Source organism: Pollachius pollachius, assembly GCF_949987615.1.
Source record: "Pollachius pollachius genome assembly, chromosome: 2".
Lineage (NCBI taxonomy): Eukaryota > Metazoa > Chordata > Actinopteri > Gadiformes > Gadidae > Pollachius > Pollachius pollachius.
The window spans coordinates 21,812,113-21,829,798 of record NC_136935.1 but is presented as its reverse complement, the minus strand read 5'-3'; positions in this window follow the sequence as shown (position 1 = coordinate 21,829,798).

Sequence of the window (17,686 nt, the reverse complement as noted above, 5' to 3'; positions counted from 1 at the left end):
TTCAGAAGGAGAAACAACTAGAAAGTGTATATACTGGAGCCAGGTACGAGTAACTACCACGGTATCTCGAAGCACGATCTGGCGATGAATGCAGGGAAACCAGGTGTATTTGAAGGGGAGTTGATGAGCTGATGCAGGCCATGTGTGAGCAGTTGAGAGTGGCAGGCAAAGCACAGATACAGACAGGGGGTGTGGCCGACACAGAGGGAGAACACACAGCACCATCCATTCTAACACAGGTACTAAACCATCCACACTAACACAAGTACTCAACCATCCACACTAACACAGGTACTAAGCCACCCATACCAACACAGGTACTAAGCCACCCATACACACTCAGACAGGGGCTAAGCCAGACACACTAAAACAGGTACTAAGCCATCCACACTAACACAGGTACTAAACCATCCACACTAACACAGGTACTAAAACATCCACACTAACACAGGTACTAAGCCATCCATACTAAGCAACACAAGCAACATTTATCAATAACAACAAACACAAAGAGGTATTTTTTAAGATGCACATTGAACTATCCAAAGAGAAATGCCGGCTGATGGAGTTAAAGATTCACATATAACAGAACAAAAGGCCTGGGGTGGCTGATAAATGAAGAGACACAGAAAGGGGAGAGGGGAAGGCTTGGCGGGGGTGACAATAGAGAAATGAAGAGACACAGAGAGTTCTATAAAGTCGATAATTAAAGACACACCTCAGAGGACACTGAGAGATAATTGGATTTCTCCTCCATTCTGACCCACTTAACCACCAATAACTTAATCAGGCACAATGTCAAATTATCAGAATTATAAAGAAATCACCAGACAATGTCTTACTTCTATGAGAGTTATTATACAGTTGGGGTGTGTGTGTGTGTGTGTGTGTGTGTGTGTGTGTGTGTGTGTGTGTGTGTGTGTGTGTGTGTGTGTGTGTGTGTGAGTGAGAGTGTGTGTACACGCGTTTCTGCGTATGTGCACAATCACAAATAGTTTCTATGCAGGCTCATGCATGTTCTTCAATTGCATCTTTGCTGTGTTTGTGCTGCCTCTTCGACATTACATGGATATTAGAAATGAATCCAATGAGTGAGTGAGTGAGTGTTATTATATTTAGTTTTGGTTTTCAATGTTTCCCACATAAACACAGAAAGCAATGTGTGGTGCGGGGGGGGGGGGGGTTCTTGTATTTAACTTTTTGGGTAAAAGAAAATCGATAGTATAATGTAACTAGGGCTGCACGATAACTTGTTATAAAATCGCGATCTCGATTCACCCCCGTGTCGATTTAAGTTTTAAATTAATCGATTAATTCGATTCTCTTTTTTTATGAGCCGAGTCCAACTGACAAATGCGACTTTCTTCTGTGAGTTTAAAACATAGGTCCATGGTTTAAAAGCACTCCCAAGTGCTCTCTCCCTTCTAGGTTCTGAGAAGGGCTTCACCCTCAGCCAATGACGAAGCGCCTTTTAGTCACGTGTTTCACTCATGGAGCAGCAGAGAGCGCAGTAGTTCGGAAAGATAGTGCGGCTGCGAGTGCGACAAGAGATAAAAAGTGAAGACAAAATGGATTTTGATGATGAGGACCCAGCTACTAGTGGCGAGAATCAGCCAACCCCTCAGACACAAACGGAACTTGTTCCAAAAAAAGGCTCGCATTCGGTGGTGTGGAAGTATTTCGGCTGTAGTATTTGTATTTGTTATCGGCAAAACAACGAGGGTCAGTCTAAAGGGATTTGCAAGGCGTGCTTTGCGATCGTTGCAGCACCGCAAAGTAACACCACAAATCTATACCAGCACCTCAATCGTCACCACAAAGTGCAAGATGATGAAGCTGTACAAGGCAAGAAAAAGTCTGAAAGTCGTCCAACATTAACAACACAGACATCCATTACTGACACCTTGTACAAGGCAACCCCATACCCACATAACTCCAGTAGGAGTAAGGAAGTAACGGACGCAATTGCTTACCATCTAGCAAATGATTTGGTTATGGATATGGTGAAGATTAATCTTAATCTGGTGGGGGCAAAATACATCTGTATATCTACCGTTGTCTGTGTTGGTGAAGAAATACCTATGCATTCCAGCTACCAGCTCACCTTCTGAGCGGCTGTTCAGTACAGCGGGCAACATTGTGACATGCCAACGTGCATCACTAAAGCCAGAGCATGTGGACAGACTTGTGTTTCTTGCCAGGAATCTTTAGTGCCATGTTCAGGGTCACATATAGGGTCATATGAGAGGCCCATGTTCCAAGGAAAAGATTTGTGTTTTATTTAAGCTTATTTATGTTAAAGTTGGTTCAGTATACTCGTTTTTGATACTGCACCTTTTTGTTGTCATGGTTCATGCGTGCAATTAAAAAAATAAATAAAAAGAAAATGTTTTTTTTTATTTGTGAGAAAAGAGAAATCATATGAGAAGGAAAATCGTGATTCACATTTTTCCTGAATCGTGCAGCCCTAAAGGTAACCATATAAATGTAATAATAAAAATAATAATAGTCCTTCAACCAATCTGGGCCCCGTTTCCCGATAGCGATGGATCCACGCTTGTACGATCATTCTCACGATGGATCTTGCGATCCTTCGTAAATTTCTTTGGAGCGTATCCCGAAACTCCTCTTAACATGAACCCGCGTTCACTGCACTCAAGACGTTGGTAGTATTGTAACTGTCTACTGACACGGTGCTGAAATGGGCTCCATAGGAGGGGGAGACGCAGGAATGTCGCAGGAAAATGGGGTTATAAAGCGTTAATATATCTCCCCATCAAGGCCAACAGCAGAGTAGCCTAAGAAAAGAATAGACTGCAATAATATGAATGCTAAAGGTATTAGAACACAATTGATTAGGCCTAGGCCGACATATGTATCAGTCCTAATCCTGAATGCACTGTGCGTACATTTTTTCATGGCATTTTCCCCCCTGAAATAATTCCATATTACAAAAATCAAATATAGCTTGTGTGACAACTAGACTACATTTATCTTAATGTGCTGATTTCTGAAACATGCTTTGCGCAGCAAAGAGAGCCGACTCTATCTGATTCCGCATATTGCGCATAAGGTTTAATTCATTGGCACGCACTCTCTAGAAAATTTGTAGACATTAAAAATACAACGTTCTATTCATTCATTATCATTCAAACGCAGAAGCTAGGCATTGACACACGGCTAATGCTGAATCGATTAGGAGAGCTTGGTCTAGATCCTGCCCATATTGTGGGGCAGGATGATGTAGGCTATAGCCTAGGTCTTTTAACACTGCCAAGCCGGTTCGGTCGCAGCTTGGCACGCCCGGCGATTTAACCTTCTTATCTCAAGTTTCCTGTGTAAAACCGAGGGGGTCAGATCCCCCGTTTGTCACGGCGCGGGTATTCTTGGTTCACTGGAGAAGGCGGGGCTGCGCACGGAGTCTGACCACTTTAGAATAATTTGTTTTATTGCATACTCTCGAATGTTTCAATTTTTTTATGAATGAAGACACCCGCATGCAATAATGAGTTCACGTCTGAGTGTAGACTACAAACGCGATTAACTATGGTCAGGGATGTTCCTTACTGTCTAGACACGGTCCAATAAATAGTGAACTTCATCACAGCCTCATCGAAGCGCCTACAGTACTTAATGCAAACAATCGCAACAAAAAGCGCCTGCAGAAATTCTCCGTCACCCGCTGGTCTCAGCAAGATGCATGTCTACAGTAGCCTATATCTTCTGTCATTGATCAATATGAGGACATTTTAACCACAATGGTTGAATTAAAATCAGAGAGAGACAGCAAGTGCAGCTCGAATGCTTTATTTTTGGAATTTTAAATTGCTGCAATAAATTATGTTGTTGTTGAATTCTAACATGTCTCTATCTTTGCTGTTTAAATCTAACAGTAGACTATGAGTAATATATCGGCGGTAACCACTGTTTTAGGTTGCGAAATTGCGCCAGCTGGGCATTCCGTGGTATTGGATGTGTTTTAATAAAACGCATCCAATACACGGAATGTCCGCTGGTGACGCCACCGAGGCTATAGTAGGCTAACGATGCTCTTAGCATCCTACGAGTACCCCTGGAGTCCTCATTAGCTATGAGCGTTTTCACGACGTTCATTACCAACTTGGTCTAGATCCTTCCTATATTGTTGGGCAGGATGAAGGTCTATAGGTCTGTGTGAAAACTGTTCGATGCTCGTAAGACGCACTTCACGATCCAGTTAGGCTAACGATGCTTTCGGGAAATGGAGCCCTGGCCAACGATCGCAACAATTGCTTCCCTGTCGTCATTGTGTTAAACCAGCCAAAAGTGCAACAGCTTGGTCAATGGCTCCAGTAAAAGCGGATTGGAAAGAGAAAGAAATGTATTGCTTTTTCAGCCCCTGCTGCGGAGCGAATACAAATCGCGGCAGAACAGGCTGGGGGTACCAACAACGTAGCCTATCTCAACTATAACCACATTTCATATTAATCGCATCGTTTGCTGCGTTACCAACGTTATCTATGCTGACTTAGGGTGCGGGATGTTCAATAACGTTGAGTGGGCTAGCATTATCTTTTCTGAGTTAACAATAATGATTATTAACATATATATTTTTTGGGCAGGTGTTTTTGAGCACAGTATATCATACTAAACTTTGGTAAAACGGTCGCCAACCGTCTTCTCTGTGCGAAAAATCCCGCTGCTTCGGGTTTTCCTTTTCCGGTGAGAGGAGCGGGCGAATCAGCTGTTTATAAGTGAAGCCTACCCGCGTACCACTGGCATGAATGTGGGCTTGTCTCTGTGTTCGTGTGCGTATGCGTGTGTGAACAAGAATGTCAGGGAGAAAGAGTGCTATGAGGAGATGAATGAACGGAATGATATTTATATATCAAAATCGCAAAAAAAAAGAAACGGAATCAATCATTGTGGTGCTCGGTGTTGATTCTTTGGCGCTGTGCCACACATTGGTCTATGTATGGGAAACACTGGTTTTCATGCTAACGTTTGTGTAAATGCCCAACAGCGTGCTCATTTGCGGTTTTCCTTACATCTCAGCATGTTTATGTGAGCTGTGTGTGTTTGTTTTTGCTTGTGTTTATAAGTGTGTTTCCATGTTCTTATATTATTTTTGTGTCCCAAAGTTGTTGTTTTTTGGTGTTCAAGTGTGTGTGTGTGATTTTCTGTGTGTGGTCTTCCAGGGGGCCATGTGTGTGTGCGTTCGAATGGACTATGTGAGAGTCTCTCTCTTTGTGTTCTTGTGTCAGTGAGCTTGTCTTGACCTTGACCTTATGCCATGTGACCGATCCAGTGTTTCCTAACGGAGAGACTCAATTTGGCATTTGACGTATTTGAAGCATATTATAGCCACAAATTGGTCCAAAGCAATTCCTTTGAATGCATGTTGAATGACATGCCACAACGTTCTGGTTCATGCTCACATGTAGGCTTTAATGTTTTGGTTAAAGCAGGGTTCCCGTGTTTGCACATACTGGTTCTCCAGAAACACCTTCCGCACATCAGCTGGGAAACGCCTCCGTCATTCCTCTTCAATGGCCAGGCTTTGGCCTGTGGGCCATCGAGGTAAGAGAGGAACAGGAGAAGAGAGGACAAACAGACCAGGGTCACACAGTCACATAATGGAACGGGACGTGTGTTGTTGTTATTAATGGACAGAGGTCACGACCCTTTTATACAGCTCAACAGCTCACCTCTGATCCTGGTGTGTGTGTGTGTGTGTGTGTGTGTGTGTGTGTGTGTGTGCTTTTGAGTGTTGTTAGAGGCAGAGAGACACAGAAGTGGTACATATGGGTGCTTTTGTTTGTGTGTGTCTGTGTGTGTGTGTTGTGGCAACCCTGCACCGTCGGGCTTGGACGGACCGCGCTAGCACCCTGAACAGCGCCCTCTCCGCGAACAGGTAGTCCGAGGGAGATACGTACCGTTCAGCGCGGCTGTGCTAGATCGCTCATCAAGCAAACGCTGGCAATCATCGGCATTGGGATCACCTGGGGGAGGGAGACGGCAGAGGAGTTTTAAGGACCGGGCACGCGGCAGATGGGAAAGGAGCCGAGTTGGAGACAGTCGCGGACGGAGCGGGAGAAGCCGGGAGCGATATCCCAGCCAACCTTACCGACGGACCGGGCCCGGAGACCCCTCACCCTTTTGCCCTAGTGTGGAGAATGAAAACTGTTACTTATGATTTCCCTTTTTTTGACTGGGCGGCACGTAATAAAACTGTTGTACCACAACCCTTCTTGAGCGTCTGTTTTGAGGATCCCAGCCGCCGACGACCAGGGTTGCCACAGTGTGTGTGTGTGGGTGGGTGGGTGGGTGTGTGTGTGTCTTCAATGTCAGCCTTTGAGGTGTGCTTAAGAGGCTCCTGCAGTATACGTACCAAAGTTTGTGGTACTTCTCTATATATATAGTCCGCTCACTAGTGTGCTGGTAACATGTTTTGCCATAATAACTACTTTTATACAAAAGTGTGCCTCCATCTGCACTCAGTACTCATCGTGTGTGTGTGTGTGTGTGTGTGTGTGTGTGTGTGTGTGTGTGTGTGTGTGTGTGTGTGTGTGTGTGTGTGCATGTTTCTGTGCACTGTACATCCAAAACACTTCCCCCCCTATGAAGTTGTGTTTGTGTGTTTTCTTGTGTGTGTGTGTGTGTTTCCTCCTACACAATCTGGTTCAGTTAAGGTTAAACACTTTGAGAACCTTTAACCAAACTTCTGTTCTACTGCTTACTTCTAATGCAGCATGAAGGAGTTTGCAAAGGTGGTTGTTGGTGTGTGTGTGTGTGTGTGTGGTCGGGTGGGTGGGTGGGCGGGCGGGTGGGTGTGTGTATGTGTGTGTGTGTCTGTCTGTTGTGCATATAAGAGAGAGTCGGACCGAATGATTGGGAGTTAGATACGTGTTCTAAAAATGAATGGAACAATAATATACATATTTCAATTAGTTATTAAACTGCAACGCTAATTGATTGAGTGATGTGATTGTGTATGATTGGATGTTTTCCCTAATTAAATGTCAGATGACTCAGTGAATCACTAATGCAGAGTCAGCAGTGATGCAAAAATAATTAAATGTAATGAAAAGAAATACATATTGAAACATTTTCTTTGATGTATGAGGGTATGTACGTGTGTGTGTGTGTGTGTGTGTGTGTGTGTAGGTGTGTGTGTGTGTGTATGTGTGAGTTGGTGCACATGTGTGCGTTTGTGTGAATAGACGTGTGCGTTTAGGCCTAATGCCTCCCGACGCTATGCAGCACTCACCCTGCAGACAACCCACAGATCAATGTGTTCTATTGAGTTGTCCAGGGCACAAATGTCAAAAGTCTTCTCAGCAGGTCTGCACTATACTCTTGGTGCTGCTGGTCAGAAAGATATATTTGACCTTCTCTCCACTCATTCTCTCTCACCTCTTCCTCCACACTGTGGAAAACTCGTAAGTATTTTGTGTGTGCCAATTAAAACACCTTTTCAAGCAAATTTAAATGCTTCAAATGATTGGACGAGTGGATCAAGCCTCATACCATAGAACACATATGTCAATATCAAGGCCCGCGGGCCAGACATGGCCCTCCGCGACTTTTAATCAGGCCAATAAATTCTGACAATCAATCTAATGTGGCCCGTGCGCTGATGTTTACATTTACGTCCATGACAATACAACATTGAAACACAAGAGGCGCTGCAGCGCTCCGCTGCCATGCTCCACTCCCGCCCTCCACTCTCACACTCTCACGCAGAGACAATACAAACAACGTAAATGCTATCTGCCTTTCCAAAGGTAGCTAGCTAGCATTAACAATGGCCCAAAAAAGAAAAGTTGACAATGAATATCGACAATTTCAAGAAAGATGGGAAACAGAATATTTATTTTATGAATTTAAAAAAAAGCCAATGTGTCCGTATGTCAAGAGGCATTGGCAGTTTTCAAAGAGTATAACCTTCGGAGGCATTTCGAAACGAAGCATGAGCATTATGGAAACATGGACATGGAACAGCGGCTGCAAAAAGTCAATGAATTAAAATGCAGCCTTCAACAACAGCAAAACATGTTTACTCGCATCAACAGTCAGTCTGACGGAGCTGTGAAGGCAAGCTTTATAATAGCGGAGGAAATAACAAGAGCATGCAAGCCGTTCACAGAGGGAGAGTTTATTAAAAATTGCATTGAAAAGGTATGCGATGTTGTATGCCCCGACAAGAAGCAGGCATTTGCAGATATCAGCCTCTCCCAAAATACCGTGGCTAGTCGGGTGGATGAGCTGGCCTCCGACTTACAGATCCGGCTAAAAACTAAAGCCAAGAAATTTGTTTTGTATTCGTTGGCTGCAGATGAGAGTACAGACAGGACGGACACTGCCCAGCTTTCCATATTCATCCGGGGGGTAGATGCTCAGTTTCCGTCACTGAGGAACTTTTGGATTTAAAATCGATTCACGGGACAACTACTGGACAGGACATTTTCACACAAGTGGAACGGTGCATCAACCAATCAGAATTGCAGTGGAATAAACATGTTGGGCTGACAACGAATGGTGCACCTGCGATGTGCGGGGAGGTCTGTGGTTTGGTTGGTTTGGTTAGAGATAGGATGGGGCACACGGGAGGAAACTTCACAGCCTACCGCTGCATCATCCACCAGGATGCCCCCTGTGGAAAAGGCATGGGACATGTAATGACAGTTGTAACCAAAACGGTGAACTTTATTCGTTCACGGGGCTTGAATCACTGGCATTTAAGGGCACTTTCAGAGGAGGAAAACTGTACGAGGATGTGCCATACCACACGGAGGTGCACTGGTTGAGTCGGGGGAAAGTGTTGCGAAGATTTTATGATACCCGCATTGAGATCGCTCGTTTCATGGAAGGCAAACAAAAAGTCATCCCCAAGCTTGAGGATGAAAAGTGGCTGAGCGACTTGGCGTTTATGTGTGACGTAACGGAGCACCTCAATGCCCTGAATGTAAAACTCCAGGGTCGAAAGCAGCTGATCACTGAAATGCGAGACTCAGTAAAGGTGTTTCAAATGAAACTGGGTCTATGGGAGGGCCAGATGCGCCAAGGCAACTTGGCTCACTTTCCTACTTTCCAGTCAGTCAGTGACACAGTCACCATCCCATTCCCGACCAAAGTGTATGCTGACAAACTGAACACACTCAAAGCAGAATTAAGCAGGAGATTTGCTGATTTTGAATCACAGAAATTCAACCTTGATCTGTTCGCAAATGCCTATGAATAGAATAGGCAAGCACAGTGCCTATTTTGCCTAGGTTTGGCATTATAGGCCCTATTGCTGTCCTTTCAAGTTTCCAAAGTAAGCCATACAATTTGAGATACGACTTGTTGCATTGACTATTTTGATTTATTAATCAGTTTTGCTGGTAACAAAGATATTTTTGGTTTTGTTAAAGACAAAAGTACTGTGATGCAAATGTGTTTTGTTTAATTGAGAAGTTATTTTATGCAAAAAATAGTTCAGCATTTGATAAATACTATTTTGCTTTTTTAATCAGTTTTTCTGGTAAAAAAAATATCTTTTTTGTTGTTTTGTTAAAGACAAAAGTACTGTGATGCAAATCTGGTTTGTTTAATTGTGCAGTTATCAATACAAAAACATTGTTCAGCACTTGATAAATACTATTTTGCTTTATTAATCAGTTATGCTGATAAGAATTACCCACACACATGGAAAAACTGTCTGGCCCCTGATTTTATTCACAGCCCTCCACATGGCCCTCAGTAAGTTTGAATTTGACACCCCTGCCATAGAAAAACAGGAAACAGTAATCATTAGTTAGTATTCATAATCTTCAACATGGTATTGTATGCAATTGTCTCACTTTTACTTAACTGACTGTAATTTAGAGAAACTAAGTAAAATACTATTTTAAAAGCTATGTTTGTGCCAGTGTCCGCCCATTAGTTAGTTGATGTTCACCGTTATGCTCCAGCCTCAGCCTGGCCCTGCGAAGGGACACCCACCAGTCTATATCTATGGAAGAGAACTCTGAGCCCAGAGAACATAATTCAGACCCACACAGATGCACACAAAGATGCACAATACATATGACAAACACGTGTTGGCCAACATCATTGGTTAAAGGACCTATAAAAGGAAAGTACATCAGCTTTACTGGAAAAAAGCGAAGTGTGGTGTGACGTGTGTGTGTGTGTGTCTGCGTGCTGTGGTTGTTGTGTTGTGATGTATTTTTAGTGCCGCTGGGTGCCCATTAATAACCTAGACACAGTAAGTCTGTTCTCTTCCATCTATCAGGCTTGTTTGGGGCCCGGGGCTCAAACCCAAGAGCCTCTCATTTGTCTTGCCATGTTTTCCAACCCTGACACCCCACGTACAGGCACACACACAGGCGCGCACACACACACACGCACGCACGCACGCACGCACGCACACAAACAAACAAACAAAAATGCTCAACAAACACGTTAGTGACTTAAATGGCCAATTGTAACAAGTTTGATGATAGGGTTAAACATGAGTACATATGCATACATAATCAATTAATCAAATATATGAATAACGTGTATATGAACAGAGCTATTAAAGAGAGAGCTATGCCACTCCTGTTGAATTTAATGTGATAGGAAAAATACTTCAGTACCATGATTGAGCACCAGACAGTGTAGACTGCATGTCGGTGAATGGAGCTAAATGCTATAAAATAATAACAAATAACTTATAATTGTGATTACAGAATTATTTCCCAATACAAACTAGATGGTTGTGGCCTTGTGTGCTTTAGCACCGTTGCGCTGTGGCTGTAGCGCTGAGGCTATACCATGAGCATACGGTAGCTGCCTTTCAATCCATTCATAATAAGCCTTTTCAATAAAGAAATCTATAGATCTATATTTTGAATTAAAAGTAATCGATGAATTGGACTGCAGCCCCGAACAAGATAGCTTGTACATGAAGAGTAGTTGGCAGTTATTTTGGAATGGACAGCAATCCTTTCATGAATATGCAGCAAGAATTTAGTTTTTCACGTAGGTAGTGAGTGTATTAAGAGTGTATTAATATGATGCTGTGACAAAGTGCTTTCTTATCCACTGTCAGAAAATGACCACTCTGACACATGATGACTTTTTTTTATTTAAAAGGGGCAATGCACATCAATTTACATTTTTAGTTTTACGCTCAAAATGTAAATGTGCCAGAGTCAGTGGTGGACACTAACGAATTACAAGTAATTTGTTACTGTAGTTAAGTAACTTTTTAGCGTATCTGTCCTTTAATTGAGTATCATTATTTTGTGAGACTTTATACTTTTACTCAACTACATTTCGTTGGGGAAAATCTTACTTTTTACTCCACTACATTCCAAAAACCTGTCGTTCTTTTCAACGTTTCTTTCCACGACATGCATGCATGACCATAGACACAGCTAACCATTGCGGACGTCGCAGAGCCTAAACAACGTCAATATTTAACCTTGAAACACCATGTCATACCGGTTACGTTATATGTTAAAATTATTAATCGATTGAAATTATGATTGTTATATATCGGGCGTTTGTTTGATATTCTTTAAGTTCTTGCATGATTATTTCAAGTTGTAGTTCTACATAAATGTAAGATCATTTTATGCATGATAATTTTGAGGGTTGTTTTATTTTAGCTCATGTACCAAACATACATTTTCTGTGGGTGTGTCCCTGCACGCACGCGCGCGCACACACACACACACACACACACACACACACACACACACACACACACACAATTTAACAATTCTTTACATCTATGTGGCTTTACTAAAACATTTTCAACCTCACTTTGCACTACAGCACTCACCACATTTTCTTCAGGAAATGCATTTTCAAGTTCCAAATGATATCAGTATCAGATATCACAAATATAAAACACTGTATTTAGAGTGTCGTTAGTGTTTTTTTTAACCTTAAATTATTTGACTGAGTGTATAAAGGACATAGCAAGACAATGGAACTGCATTACACAAAACTACTTTTACTTTTGATACTTAAGTACATTTGAAGCCAGGTAGTTTTATACTTTTACTCAAGTCAACGTTTAAAGGAAGTTCTTCCAACTTTACTGGAGCAATATTTTACACTAGGTATCTCTTACTCAAGTACTGGTCTGAGTACTTCGTCCACCACTGGCCAGAGTTAGCAAAAAAGCTTATTTTCATCTGTAGTCCCTTGGCAGGTCAACATCAACATCAACACATTACATTAATAAGGAAATATGCAAGAAGGATAGAAAGCAAAAAAGGAGAGAGAGAGAGAGAACACCATAAAACACAGCGTTGAAACAAGCTCTATTTAAGGCTTCTATATGCATGCTGGCCCCTTATTTACATTCAATGTATACATGTTGAAATCATTAAACATTGAAAATTAGGGGTGTAACGGTACACGTTTTTGTACCGAACCGTCACGGTACAGGCACTTCGGAGCGGTTACAGAGGTGTACCGCGATACGTAAATGTGGCGTACATAGCGGGCAACGATCGTGGAATAGTCGAATAGTTGGAGTCACGTAGAATATCGAATAAGGAATGTGACTATCGCTATTTATTACACGGCTCTTCTCAATGCTGTTGAACGCTCCGTTGATTTGCATTGGCCTTCACAACTTCTGGTGGTGAATAGCGTCCTCGGTTGCTAAGGTACGTCAACGTCTTTGGCAGACTATTTCTCTGCTAATCAACACTACGAATGCTGGTAAGAAATAAATTGTAAAAGACACACGGTGTGAAGTTATATTTTTGACGTGTCTAGTTCCCCGTCATGCAGGCTGTGTTCAGTAAAATAAATAAATAAATAGCGATCCGTTTTCGGCGCATGTAGGTCTATCTGCCTATCCCACGTTGAAATAATTTTGATGTTGAATGTTGATGGCGCAGTTGTTGGAATAAACAGATTGATTTCATACAAATCATAAAAGCCTCTCCCTGTGTCATTGTGTGTGCGTGTATCCGAGGTGCGTGCGTGCATCGGGGGTTCTTGATTGAGCGATTTTCGAATATTATTCAAATACTTCTCAGTGAATATCGAATAGTATTTTTTGCCAGAAATGCACATCCCTAGCACACGCATTTGAAAAGGCACCATCCAGGTGTTACTATCACTGTTGCTGTGGAAAAAAAACCGAGCTGTGCAAACCCAGCTCACGACACTATTTCAACAACTACCGTTACACCCCTATTGAAATTGTATACCTTAAAGACTTTTGTTTATACTTTCCATATTAATCTTAATAGTAGTAGTTGTTAATAATTACTATTCGTATTGAGTAACAGCAGAATACTTCTCAACTGCGATTATTAAAGATGTATTGACATGCTACTGTACCAGACTAAAAACTAACATTTAAATGGATTTATTAGATAATTGGAATATAACATTTTCTTTCACTCACACACACAATTGTTGAGATACAGTTCATGTGTGTTGCCGTGTAGTGCTGCACTGTTCACCTTTCCATCATCTGCTGCTGTCTCTCTCTCCATCATCTGCTACTGTCTCTCTTCTGTCCCTCTCTCCATCATCTGCTGCTGTCCCTATCTCTTCTCTCTCCATCGTCTGCTGCTGGCTCTGTCTTCTCTCTTCATCATCTGCTGCTGTCTCTCTCTCTGTCTGCTCAGTGAATGACTACATAATTCTTAAAGCTTTCATTTTTTTTAATAGGCTTACAACTTTGATCAGCTTAGCTGCAACTCCTATGTCCACAACAAAAAACAAGTCAAAAAGGGTTATAATTATCTCCACCACAGGTTATGTTTCTGCAGCATTGCTCTCTGTGTGGGTTGGCTCTGCCCATAGTTATGACACAGAAAGGTGCTTGACTTTAATTACATTTCGGTACCACGCCACAAAGTGATCCTGAAGGTTTTTTTAAGAGTTATTGATGATTATTGCCTCCCCAGCCCCGCCGACTGTCTGTCTGATTGGACATCTCTAAAGAGGGCCTTGAGATGTGTCATCGGACTCCAATTGGCTCCGTCCCTTCAAGGCAGGCCTGCTTCTATTCCTACTCCTGCCCTCTCTCAGAGCCACACAGTGCAGGCATTGGAAATAACAAATTACAACGCATTACAATCTTATTCCATTGCAGAGGTCTGAGCTTGTGCTCTTCTTTTATATTTTACAGTTCCTGTTCTAGTAGCTCATGGCTTCCCGAACATTTTGAGCCATTTAAGCCCACATAACTTCACTCATGATACAGCTCAGCAGTTTATCATTTGCAAAAAAAAAAACTCTGGTAGCAGGATTAGACGCAGAGCACTGACTCAGAAACCTCTAGGAGGAAACGCAGCAGCCTAATTGGTGTTAAACAAAATGTAAAGCTAAAGGAAAATGAAGGTGAGCTTACCGGGCTGTTAACGCAGGTGTTATGGCAAGGCTTGGAACCCTACAGGGTGTTCTGTGGCCTATGGCCAACAGACTCCTAATGAGACACCTTACACGCCGGTGACCTTATCATCCTCGTCTTTAGCCGTCTGCATCCCGTTATGCGACACAGTCGCAGGCCCTAACATTTAGGTCCTGCAGCAGAAGCTGCAGTCAGTGTTTCTTCATCTCTATAGCTGGGTAACAGGAGCTCTGGAAGCACTGTGATATTAGTTATGATGATGAGGATTATTGCTTTTATTATTAGAAGTAGTAGAAGTAAGAGTAGTGGTGTTCTATTTGTATAGTTACAGAAGGTTCATATTTAAGCACAGAGGTTGACGAATCAGAGAGCAGCCATACATACAAAGAAACACACTGTGTATAATATGTTATAATTTGTGTCTGGCTCCCCACCCGTTCAGACAGAGCTCTGACTGACCTGGCCAATCCCAACCTTTTATCGTGAACAGCCAAGATGGCTGCCACTGATGTGTCACACGTTCCATGGCTCTGATTGGCTGGCTCTTTCGACCCTGAGGCATTTTGTCAGCGCCCCTTGATAACGCTCCTTTGAAATCGAAAATGAACTGAGAGGTTCCAGACTAAAACGCATTTTCTAATTAGTCTGCCGATGTCAGGCCCCTGTTACTTATAAAGGTAAAGGCTTCTTACTAGTGGTACAATTCTGCACTCTCTCTCGCTCTCCTGTCTGAGCCAACCTCTCTCTCCCACAGGTTGTACTGATGCATCGCAGCAGGAATCTTGAGAGCTGTGGGACGTGACCCTCAGCTGTGGGTATATTGCATTTTGTTACTCTCTCTCTCTCACTCTCTCTGTATATCTCTATAACAAGCTTGCACGTACACACTCACACACGCAAACACACACAAACAAGCATGTAGAGGGCACACATCAGAGAACACTCAGAAATACCAACACAAACACGCACATACACACACACAGACTCTCAAATCTGCATTGAAACACACACAGTGCCCAGTAGGGAGTGTGACGTAAACAAGAGCAGGTTCCTCTAGGGACATCAAAGCTGGAAAGCAGAAAGGACTTAGCTTGGCATGTGAAGGGATGGCAAGTAAATTGTTTTTCTCAGCCCTAAATGTAAACAGGCAGTTAATTAGTACAATTGCAATCAGGTAATCAGTCACTTACTGCAAGTGTAATTAAATGTAAAGTAAGTGGAACTAAAAACAAAAATGAATGAACAAAAATTCTATGGGCAAAACCTTTCAAAATCACGTTAAAACAAAAAAAAGAAAAGAAAACGGGCGTTAATTCGTAAATATGTATTAATCATGTTAAAATAAGTTTGCGTTAACGCATTATTAACAAGATAATTTTGACAGCCCTAATATATACATATATATACAGTTTATATCCACATATGCACACACACAAAGTAACACATTTGGTTGCGTCATATTTTGGCAATACCTGTTGTTTCTATTCATTGCTGTGTTACCTGAGTCAAGAATCCCACACTCTCTCCCACTGTGTTATACATGTACATCATGTCCATCCATTCACAGAACTCAGCAGCCCCTCTCACTGTCCAGCATTGAGCTGGGCTATAGCACATGAAGTGGGAAAGGGTCTTCCATAGTGTGCTCTCCTGCAACTACAGCCATGGCCCATCACCCCATTCCTTCACAGAACCACTGACATCTTGATCTCACCTTTTGACTTGGACTGATGATGACGCCATGTTAAGGGATTCGATATCTATGTCCCAATGGGTCACTTTAATAGGGTCACTGTCTTATTTGATTAGATCCATTGCGCTTGTGTAATCATATCATAGCATAAGGACACACACTACATAACACATAATAAGCCACTAACTTCTGCTTGCTGGTAATGAAGCATAATATCCATGTTGACATTCTAACATGCTCCTGTTGTAGGTTTAATTTATATATAAAAAGTCCTTAAGCCAATGTGGATAGATTCGCCAGAAACCCTGGCGAAGTAGATAGCAGGTTGTACTGGATAATGAATCTAAAGCAATGTGGCTTGACTACGCTGCATCCCAATTATTATAAAATAAAATGAATATGTATCATTGCCCCATTCAAATAAAAAAAACTATGCCTATGTTATATATTTTGGGTTGTGTTCCTACATTATTCCGATTTTTTCCAACAATGTTTAAACCCAGAGCAATCTGTAGTTGTATTCATGACCCCTTCACCCCCCGACTTTCAGGGAAATTTTGGGGAATCTGCACTCACAGGGATCTGCACACACACAGATCCCTGTTTCAACGAGCGAGTCGAACCCGGGCGCTTTAATTAAAATCTGTGCTGGCCTCACGGAATCACTTAAATTGTCTGTGATGTGCCCACGCAATTTGCTCCAATGCAAGTTGATGACACTCATATTCCGTGGCACACACACAGATCCCCGTCCTAACAACCGAGTCGACCACGTGCGCTTAACTCAAAATCCATGGTGGCCTCACGGAATCACTTAAATTGTTTGTGATATGCCCACGGCATTGAGAAGCCCCTGACTGCAGCCCCCAGATGGTCCTCAATGTGGGCAGAGTAAAACGCCCACATTGAGCACAGCCTTAATGTGGGCGGTTTTTCCTGTTTCAGGCTTTCCGAATCATTTCAGGTCAGAAACGTTCAGAAACGACTAGGCCTACAGTATTTTCATGAAAGAAGGAACGGCCTTTTGCTGTTTGACACATAAACCATGCAAGTAAGTGAGACTGTCAAAATGTTTTGACTAAGATGAATGTTTTTCATCTTATGAGGTTCACGTGTAGCATATACTAATTAGTAGTATTCATGCCGTGGTGTATTTACTTTTTGCTAAATTAAAATACTGCACAGTCAGGGGTACTTTACTTGGTTAGCTTCGTTCAACGAAGTAAGTGACCTTAACCTTTTCATATTAATTGTTAACAAATGTGTCAGCTGCAGCTGAAGTGCAAGGTGTCTGTCCTCAAGTGTTTATATTGCAAAATGCTTGATATATTTAAACTAAAAATAAGAATAAATAGGTCCCCAAGTGTGTTTGTCTTATCGGTTTGACTTTTGCTTTCCTAGGCCTAATTGTATCATTTCTCATTAAACAATTCTATAGAAATCAAATTAAATCATATTCCTAGTATTTGTGAGATCTCATTGATTCTATTAGGCTTCTACTTCCCAATTAAACTGTATTTCTCCATCATTATACAAGTTATAGCCTACTCCATGGCTGATCTATTGCACTGCTACTTTCATTATTCCATTGAATTAGCCTACTCGACATTACAGACAAGAATCTGTATTATTTCCAGACAAAACTGAAGACC